The sequence below is a fragment of the Panthera leo genome, chromosome B1, assembly GCF_018350215.1.
Source record: "Panthera leo isolate Ple1 chromosome B1, P.leo_Ple1_pat1.1, whole genome shotgun sequence".
NCBI lineage: Eukaryota > Metazoa > Chordata > Mammalia > Carnivora > Felidae > Panthera > Panthera leo.
The window spans coordinates 53,392,479-53,402,995 of NC_056682.1; positions in this window are offsets into that span (position 1 = coordinate 53,392,479).

A 10,517-nucleotide genomic window follows, 5' to 3' on the forward strand; every position below is an offset into this window, starting at 1 on the left:
ATGTTATTTTCTGAGATGTGAGGTAAAATTTAAACTTTAGCCTTTTAAAATGGAAAATTTAGGGGCATCTGGGTGGCTCAGTTGGCTAAATGGCCGACTTCAGGTCAGGTCATGATCTCTCAGTTTGCGGGTTCGAGTTTGAGCCTTGCATCGGGCTCTGTGCCTGGAGCCTGCTTTGGATTCTGTATCTCCCCCTATCTGTGTCCCTCCCCCACTCCTTCTCTCTCTCTCTCTCTCAAAATTAAACAAACATTAAAAATAAATAAATAAATAAATAAATAATAAAAATAATAAAATGGAAAATTTGAATTCTATTAGAGTAACAAGATAAAAATTAAATTATTGAAGTAACTGAATAAAGTTCAACTGTCATTGTGGAAATGACTATTGTAGTAGAGATTCCAATCTGACTTTGTCTTGCTCATAAAAGTTGTACACAATATGGGGCACCTGGGTGGCTTAGTCGATTGAGTGTCCGACTTTGGTTCAGGTCAAGATCTCACAGTTAGTGAGCTCAAGCCCTGCACGGGGCTCTCTGATGTCAGCATGGAGCTCACTTCAGATCCTCTGTCCCCCTCTCTCTCTGACCCTCCTCTGCTCGTGCTGTTCTGTCTCAAAAATAAACATTTTAAAAAAAGTTAAAATAATTGTGCACAATACCCTATTACATATTCAAACATTTTTGGGTAAAATTTTACCCACATTATGCTTATAGATGTTTGAGTTAGTTTATTCTGTCACTTGTGTGTTTTTCTTTGTTACATAGAGGTCATAAGATTGGACAATGTTGACTATATGAGAGACAATGAGATAGCTGATATTTTAATTTGTGAGGTCAGGTTGATGTCTTTTTAAAAATAAATCCTTTTTATTAAGAAATCATGTTGAACAACAGTCCTTATACCAATAATTGTCCTTAAGCGAATAAGGGATTTTTAGATTTTTGTTTTTAATCAAAGTATATTTGATATACAACATTCTGTTAGATCCAGGTGTAAAACATAATGATTCACAATCGCACATATTACAAATGCTTACCCCAACAGGTGCCCTTACCATCTGTCACCAAAGTTATTGCAATAGATTTGCTATACCGTTCTTTTCATCCCCATGACTTGCTTATCTCATAATTGAAGTTTGTAGTTTATAATCATCTCACCTATTTTGCCCAAAAAATTGAAAAAAAGAGGGAATACTTCCAAATTCAGTTTATGAGGCCAATATTAACCTGATACCAAAGCCAGACAGAGACACTACAAAAAAAGAAACCTGCAGGTTACTATCTATGACAAATATCGTTGCAAAATTCTCAACAAGATACTAGCAAACTGAACGCAAGAGCACATTAAAGGGGTCATACGCCATGTGGGATTTATCTCTGGGATACAAGGAAGGTTCAGCACATACAAATCAATTACTGTGATGAGCCACATCAATTGAATGAAACATAAAAATCACATAATTATCTCAAGAAATGCAGAAATTTTTTGACAATATTAAACAGATTCTCATGATAAAAACCCTCGACAAAGTAGGTATAGAAGAAATTTACTTCAACATAATAAAGGACACATATGAAAAGCCCACTACTAACATCACATTTAAGAGTGAAAACTGAAAGGTTTCCTCTAAGATTAGAGCAAGGTAATGATGCCCACTCTCGTCCCTTCTCTTCACCATAGAAGAGACCATACTAGAAACCCTCTTAAAGCAATCAGGCCAGAAAAGGAAAGAAAAGGCATACAAATTAGGAATGATGAGGTAAAATTACCTCTTTGCAGATAATATAATCTTAAATGTGCATAACACTAAAGACTCCATAAAAAATACTATTAAGACTAAAAAATAAAATCAGTTTAGCACAGAATACTAAACAAACATACGATAGTCACTGGAATTTCTATATATTAACAATGAGGAGCCTGACAAGGAAATTAAGAAATTAAAAAATCAATTACAGTAGTGTCAGCAAGAATAGCATACTCAAGAATAAACTAACTGAATGAGATAAAGACTTAAAAACTTTGAAAAGAGACAAGTGGGGTTGCATAGAAAAACAAAAAGCTCCTGCACAGCACAGGAAAATCAAGCTAGCAAAAAGGCATCATGCAGAATGGGTGAAAATATTTGCAAACCATACTCAGATGAGGGTCAATATCCAAAATACATAAGGAATTCTTACAACTCAACAGAAAAAAAACTGAATAAAAAGTGGACAAAGACTCAACTAGACTTTTATTTTTATTTTTTTCAATACATGAAATTTATTGTCAAATTGGTTTCCATACAACACACAGTGCTCGTCCCAAAAGGTGCCCTCCTCAATACCCATCACCCACCCTCCCCTCCCTCCCACCCCCCATCTACCTACCCTCAGTTTGTTCTCAGTTTCTAAGAGTTTCTTATGCTTTGGCTCTCTCCCACTCTAACCTCTTTTTTTTTTCCTTCCCCTCCCCCATGGGTTTCTGTTAAGTTTCTCAGGATCCACATAAGAGTGAAACCATATGGTATCTGTCTTTCTCTGTATGGCTTATTTCACTTAGCATCACACTCTCCAGTTCCATCCACGTTGCTACAAAAGGCCATATTTCATTCTTTCTCATTGCCACGTAGTACTCCATTGTGTAAATAAACCACAATTTCTTTATCCATTCATCAGTGGATGGACATTTAGGCTCTTTCCATAATTTGGCTATTGTTGAGAGTGCTGCTATAAACACTGGGGTACAAGTGTCCCTATGCATCAGTACTCCTGTATCCCTTGGGTCAGTTCCTAGCAGTGCTACTGCTGGGTCATAGGGTAGGTCTATTTTTAATTTTTTGAGGAACCTCCACACTGTTTTCCAGAGTGGCTGCACCAATTTGCATTCCCACCAACAGTGCAAGAGGGTTCCCGTTACTCCACATCCTCTCCAGCATCTATAGTCTCCTGATTTGTTCATTTTGGACACTCTCACTGGCGTGAGGTGATATCTGAGTGTGGTTTTGATTTGCATTTCCCTGATGAGGAGCGATGTTGAGCACCTTTTCATGTGACTGTTGGCCATCCGGATGTCTTCCTTAGAGAAGTGTCTATGTTTTCTGCCCATTTCTTCACTGGATTATTTGTTTTTCGGGTGTGGAGTTTGGTGAGCTCTTTATAGATTTTGGATACTAGCCCTTTGTCCAATATGTCATTTGCAAATATATTTTCCCATTCCTTCAGTTGTCTTTTAGTTTTGTTGATTGTTTCCTTTGCTGTGCAGAAGCTTTTTATCTTCATGAGTTCCCAGTAGTTCATTTTTGCTTTTAATTCCCTTGCCTTTGGGGATGTGTCAAGTAAGAAATTGCTGCGGTTGAGGTCAGAGAGGTCTTTTCCTGCTTTCTCCTCTAGGGTTTTGATGGTTTCCTGTCTCACATTTAGGTCCTTTATCCATTTTGAGTTTGTTTTTGTGAATGAAGTAAGAAAATGGTCTAGTTTCATCCTTCTGCATGTTGCTGTCCAGTTCTCCCAGCACCATTTGTTAAAGAGACTGTCTTTTTTCCATTGGATGTTCTTTCCTGCTTTGTCAAAGATGAGTTGGCCATACGTTTGTGGGTCTAGTTCTGGGGTTTCTATTCTATTCCATTGGTCTATGTGTCTGTTTTTGTGCCAATACCATTCTGTCTTGATGATTACAGCTTTGTAGTAGAGGCTAAAGTCTGGGATTGCGATGCCTCTTGCTTTGGTCTTCTTCTTCAAAATTACTTTGGCTATTTGGGGCCTTTTGTGGTTCCATATGAATTTTAGGATCGCTTGTTCTAGTTTCGAGAAGAATGCTGGTGCAATTTTGATTGGGATTACATTGAATGTGTAGATAGCTTTGGGTAGTATCGACATTTTAACAATATTTATTCTTCCAATCCATGAGCACGGAATGTTTTTCCATTTTTTTATATCTTCTTCAATTTCCCTCATAAGCTTTCTATAGTTTTCAGCATACAGATCTTTTACATCTTTGGTTAGATTTATCCCTAGGTATTTTATGCTTCTTGGTGGAATTTTGAATGGAATCAGTTTCTTTATTTGTCTTTCTGTTGCTTCATTGTTAGTGTATAAGAATGCAACTGATTTCTGTACATTGATTTTGTATCCTGCGACTTTGCTAAATTCATGTATCAGATCTAGCAGAGTTTTGGTGGAGTCTATCGGATTTTCCATGTATAATATCATGTCATCTGCAAAAAGTGAAAGCTTGACTTCATCTTTGCCAGTTTTGATGCCCTTGATTTCCTTTTGTTGTCTGATTGTTGATGCTAGAACTTCCAACACTATGTTAAAACAACAGCAGTGAGAGTGGACATCCCTGTCGTGTTCCTGATCTCAGGGGGAAAGCTCTCAGTTTTTCCCCATTGAGGATGATGTTAGCTGTGGGCTTTTCATAAACAGCTTTTATGATGTTTAAGTATGTTCCTTCTACCCCGACTTTCTCGAGGGTTTTTATTAAGAAAGGATGCTGAATTTTGTCAAATGCTTTTTCTGCATCGATTGACAGGATCATATGGTTCTTATCTTTTCTTTTATTAATGTGATGTTTCACGTTGATTGATTTGCGAATGTTGAACCAGCCCTGCATCCCAGGAATGAATCCCACTTAATCACGGTGAATAATTCTTTTTATATGCTGTTGAATTCGATTTGTTAGTATCTTATTGAGAATTTTTGCATCCATATTCATCAGGGATATTGGCCTGTAGTTCTCCTTTTATACTGGGTCTCTGTCTGGTTTAGGAATCAAAGTAATACTGGCTGCATAGAATGAGTCTGGAAGTTTTCCTTCCCTTTCTACTTTTTGGAACAGCTTGAGAAGGATAGGTATTATCTCTGCTTTAAACATCTGGTAGAACTCCCCTGGGAAGCCATCTGGTCCTGGACTCTTATTTGTTGGGAGATTTTTGATAACTGATTCAATTTTCTCGCTGGTTATGGGTCTGTTCAAGCTTTCTATCTCCTCCTGATTGAGTTTTGGAAGCATGTAGGTATTTAGGAATTTGTCCATTTCTTCCAGGTTGTCCAGTTTGTTGGCATATAATTTTTCATAGTATTCCCAGATAATTGCTTGTATTTCTGAAGGATTGGTTATAATAATTCCATTTTCATTCATGATTTTATCTATTTGGGTCATCTCCCTTTTCTTTTTGAGAAGCCTGGCTGGAAGCTTATCAATTTTTTTTTTTTTTCAAAAAACCAACTCTTGGTTTCATTGATCTGCTCTCCAGTTTTTTTAGATTCTATATTGTTTATTTCTGCTCTGATCTTTATTATTTCTCTTCGCCTGCTGGGTTTAGGCTGCCTTTGCTGTTCTGCTTCTATTTCCTTTAGGTGTGCTGTTAGATTTTGTATTTGGGATTTTTCTTGTTTCTTGAGATAGGCCTGGATTGCAATGTATTTTCCTCTCAGGACTGCCTTCGCTGAGTCCCAAAGCGTTTGGATTGTTGTATTTTCATTTTCGTTTGTTTCCATATATTATTTTATTTCTTCTCTAATTGCCTGGTTGGCCCACTCATTCTTTAGTAGGGTGTTCTTTAACCTCCATGCTTTTGGAGGTTTTCCAGACTTTTTCCTGTGGTTGATTTCAAGCTTCATAGTATTGTGGTCTGAAAGTATGCATGGTATGATCTCAATTCTTGTATACTTATGAAGGGCTGTTTTGTGACCCAGTATATGATCTATCTTGGAGAATGTTCCATGTGCACTCAAGAAGAAAGTATATTCTGTTGCTTTGGGATGCAGAGTTCTAAACATATCTGTCAAGTCCATCTGATCCAATGTATCATTCAGTGCCCTTGTTTCTTTATTGACTGTGTCTCTAGATGATCTATCCATTTCTGTAAGTGGAGTGTTAAAGTCCCCTGCAATTACCACATTCTTATCAATAAGGTTGCTTATGTTTGTGAGTAATTGTTTTATATATTTGGGGGCTTCTGTATTCGGTGCATAGACATTTATAATAGTTAGCTCTTCCTGATGGATAGACCCTGTAATGATTATAAAATGTCCTTCTTCATCTCTTCTTACAGCCTTTAATTTAAAGTCTAGTTTGTCTGATAAAGTATGGCTACTCCAGCTTTTTTTGACTTCCAGTAGCATGATAAATAGTTCTCCATCCCCTCACTTTCAATCTGAACGTGTCCTCAGGTCTAAAATGAGTCTCTTGTAGACAGCAAATAGATGGGTCTTGGTTTTTTACCCATTCTGATACCCTATGTCTTTTGGTGAGTGCATTTAGTCCATTTACGTTCAGTGTTATAGAAAGATATGGGTTTAGAGTCATTGTGATGTCCATAGGTTTCATGCTTGTATCGATGTCTCTGGTACTTTGTCTCACAGGATCCCCCTTAGGATCTCTTGTAGGGCTGGTTTAGTGGTGATGAATTCCTTCAGTTTTTGTTTGTTTGGGAAGACCTTGATCTCTCCTTCTATTCTAAATGACAGACTTGCTGGATAAAGGATTCTCGGCTGCATATTTTTTTCTGTTCAACACATTGAAGATCTCCTGCCATTCCTTTCGGGCCTGCCAAGTTTCAGTAGAGAGATCTGTCACGAGACTTATCGGTCTCCCTTTATATGTTAGAGCACGTTTCTCCCTAGCTGCTTTCAGAATTTTCTCTTTATCCTTGTATTTTGCCAGTTTCACTATGATATGTCATGCAGAAGATCGATTTAAGTTAAGTCTGAAGGGAGTTCTCTGTGCCTCTTGGATTTCAATGCCTTTTTCCTTTCCCAGATCAGGGAAGTTCTCAGCTATTATTTCTTCAAGTATACCTTCAGCACCTTTCCCTCTCTCTTCCTCCTCTGGAATACCAATTTTGTGTAGATTATTCCTCTTTAGTGCATCACTTAGTTCTCTAATTTTCCCCTCATACTCCTGGATTTTTTTATCTCTTTTTTTCTCAGCTTCCTCTTTTCCATAATTTTATCTTTTCGTTCCCCTATTCTCCTCTCTGCCTCTTCAATCTGAGCCGTGGTTGTCTCCATTTTATTTTGCAGCTCATTGATAGCATCTTTTAGCTCCTTCTGGCTGTTCCTGAGTCCCTTGATGTCTATAGCAAGGTATTTTCTGCTGTCCTTTATACTGTTTTCAAGCCCAGCGATTAATTTTATGACTATTATTCTAAATTCACTTTCTGTTATATTGTTTAAATCGTTTTTGATCAGTTCGTTAGCTGTCGTTATTTCCTGGAGGGTCTTTTGAGGGGAATTCTTCCGTTTGGTATTTTTGGATAGTCCCTGGAGTGGTGAGGACCTGCAGGGCACTTCCCCTGTGCTGTGGTGTATAACTGGAGTTCGTGGGCGGGGTCCTAGTCAGACCTGATGTCTGCCCCCAGCCCACTGCTGGGGCCATAGTCAGACTGGTGTGTGCCTTGTCTTCCCCTCTCCTAAGGGCGGGATTCACTGTGGGGTGGTGTGGCCCGTCTGGGCTACTTGCACACTGCCAGGCTTGTGGTACTGGGGATCTGGCGTATTAGCTGGGGTGGATAGGCAAGGTGCACGGGGGGCGGGAGGGGCAGGCTCAGCTCGCTTTTCCTCGGAGATCTGCTTCAGGAGGGGCCCTGCGGCACCAGGAGGGAGTCAGACCCGCTGGAGGGATGGATCCTCAGAAGCACCGTGTTGGGTGAGGGAGATGGCGCTGGCGAGCCCCTTTGTTCTCTGCCAAGCTGAGCTCTGTGGTCCGGGGCTCAGCAACTCTCCCTCCCGTTGTCCTCCAGCCCTCCTGTTCTCTGAGCAGAGCTGTTTGCTTATAACCTTCCAGATGTCAAGTCCCTCTTGCTGTCGGAACACACTCTGTCCGGCCCCTCCACTTTTGCAAGCCAGACTTGGGGGCTCTGCTTGGCCGGCGGGACCCCCCTCTGCTCCGGCTCCCTCCCGCCAGTCCGTGGAGCGCGCACCGCCTCTCCACCCTTTCTACCCCTTCCGTGGGCCTCTTGTCTGTGCTTGGCTCCAGAGACTCTGTTCTGCTAGTCTTCTGGTGTTTTTCTGGGTTATTTAGGCAGGTGTAGGTGGAATCTAAGTGATCAGGACGCAGTGAGCCCAGCGTCCTCCTAAGCCACCATCTTCTCCCTCTTCTACCTCTACTAGACATTTATCAAAAGAGCATATACAAATGACTAACAGACACAGAAAAAGATGCTCAGCATCACAAACCATCAGGGAAATGCAAGTCAAAACAGTGAGATATTATCCCACACTTGTTAGTGTCGCTATTATAAAAAAAAAAAAAAAGAAATAGCAGGTGTTGTTCAGTTTGTGGGAAAAAAGAACCTTAGTTCACTGTTGATGCGAATGTACATTGGTGAAGCTACTATGGAAAAGAGTATAAAGGTTCCTCAAGACGTTAAAAATTAAACTACCATATAGTTTAGCAACTCCACTTCACGGTATATATTCAAATAGCCTGCTTGGGATTCTTTCTCTCTCTCTCTCTCTCTCTCTCTGTCTCTCTCTCTGTCCCTCCACTGCTCACGTTCTTTCTCTCTCTAAAATAAATAAACATTAAAAAAAACTGTTGATACTCCCCAAACAGACCATTTTTATCAATTCTTGAGCATACTGTCATAAGCTTCAAGGTTTAAAGTTGAAACAGAACTATTGGCTTTTATTTAAGAATGCTGATTAATGGGCGAATTAAACAACAATATAGCTAACATCACTGGATCCTTCAGAGGAGCATCACTGGTAAAACATGAACGTTCTGAGAGTTTTCTTGAGAATCTAGTAGGATGTTATTTTCAGAAAAGTGGAGACACCCAGCTGACAGTAATAAATCAGGACCTTTATACATATAGCTGCAGTATATAAATCATGCTGGCAGTGTGAACAAACTTGGAAGTGGGTTTATTCTCAGCTGACTGCCAGATGAAAACACAGTTTGACCAACAACTTGATTATCCCTTGTGAGACCGTGAGTAGAAGACTTAGTTATACTATACCCAGCTGCCTGATTCACTAAAATTCTAAGATAATAAGTTCTCAAATTTGTGCTGTTTTAAACCACTAGATTTGGTAATATCTTATACAACAATCAATAACTGTTGTACTTTGAAGAAATATTTTTCCTTTTTCTGCCATCTTTAGTTTTATTTGAAGGGTCTTGAAAAGGTAATAATGTTATGTTCTATTTGTTTTACATGCTAACCAAAAGAATAGAAAAAGAAAAAAAAAGCTGATCACTCTCTTAGAGATTTTGTTTCCTTTTTACTCTAAAATGCCACTCAAGTACGTCACTATATTAGATTCAAAAGTTCACTGTAAGCCATTTTATATAAACATCATCTCATATAGAGATTCCTTTTCATAGGTGTTATTAACTACATGGCCCATATGAATAGAGATAGAAAAGGATAAAGATTTTGTTTGTGTGAAAAGACAGTGATTTGGGTTAAAAAATAAAAATCACACATTCCTGCAAGACAATACAAACATAAATGCTCTATCTGTGATTGAAATATCAAGAGACTGACTTCTATGATATGTTGTCTCAAATATCAGTAAATATCTAAATCCTAAAGAAATATATAATAAGCAAACAATATGAAAAATTGAAATTGACATTCATTTGCCACTTGAAAAATAAAATATCATCTACTACCCAAAAGAAATCTCTGAAGAAACGTACCACTTCTTAAAAATCAGAATCCACATGCATGTTACTGGTGAAAACAAATAACTGTCAATATTTTAACCCAAGGCAGAGCCTAAATTAGTCTTAGATTAGAAATGTTTGACACTAATTGAGGAATTAAGAAAGTGACACAAGTGCCTAAGTGATATTGGAATGCCCAGATATGTGTTCATACAGTACATTTTGTTATCAATAGGTAAGTGAAATGTCCAGATGTTAAGGAATACATCAAAAAGCTAATAGAAGAACCCAATCAAATATTTCAGGTAGATTTTTGTGGAGTGAGATTTATGAATATTCTTGACCAAAAATCAAGGGAAGCATCCCACTTTTGTGAATCCAAAATTATCTGTGAGGTTTTTTTGTTTTGCTTTGTTTCCAGTTTTTATTTAAATTCTAGTTCTAGTCTATTTAAACAATAGTTACACTATTAACATATAGTGTAATAATGGTTTCAGGAGTAGAATTTACTGATTCATCACTTACATATAACACCCATGCTCATCCCAACAAGTGTCCTCCTTAATGCCCATCACTCATTTTAGCCCATCCCCAGTCCACCTCCCCTCCGTCAACCCTCAGTTTGTTCTCTATAGTTAAAAGTCTCTTACGGTTTGCTTCCCTCTCTTTTAATTCCCTTCCCTTATGTTCATCTATTTTGTTTTTTAAATTCCACATATGAGTGAAATCATATATTTATCTTTTTCATAAAGTTTCAATTTTTATTTTTTAGGCAGTAAGAAGTTTCAAAATCCCAAGATTAGCTATCAGTAAGAAGCATTTTTTAAAAAGCTTGTTTCATATTCTTCTCATAATCACATGTAGTTCACGTTGATTCCTGCAAAGTTATGCCATGTAGGTTCCCTTTCTTGAAAT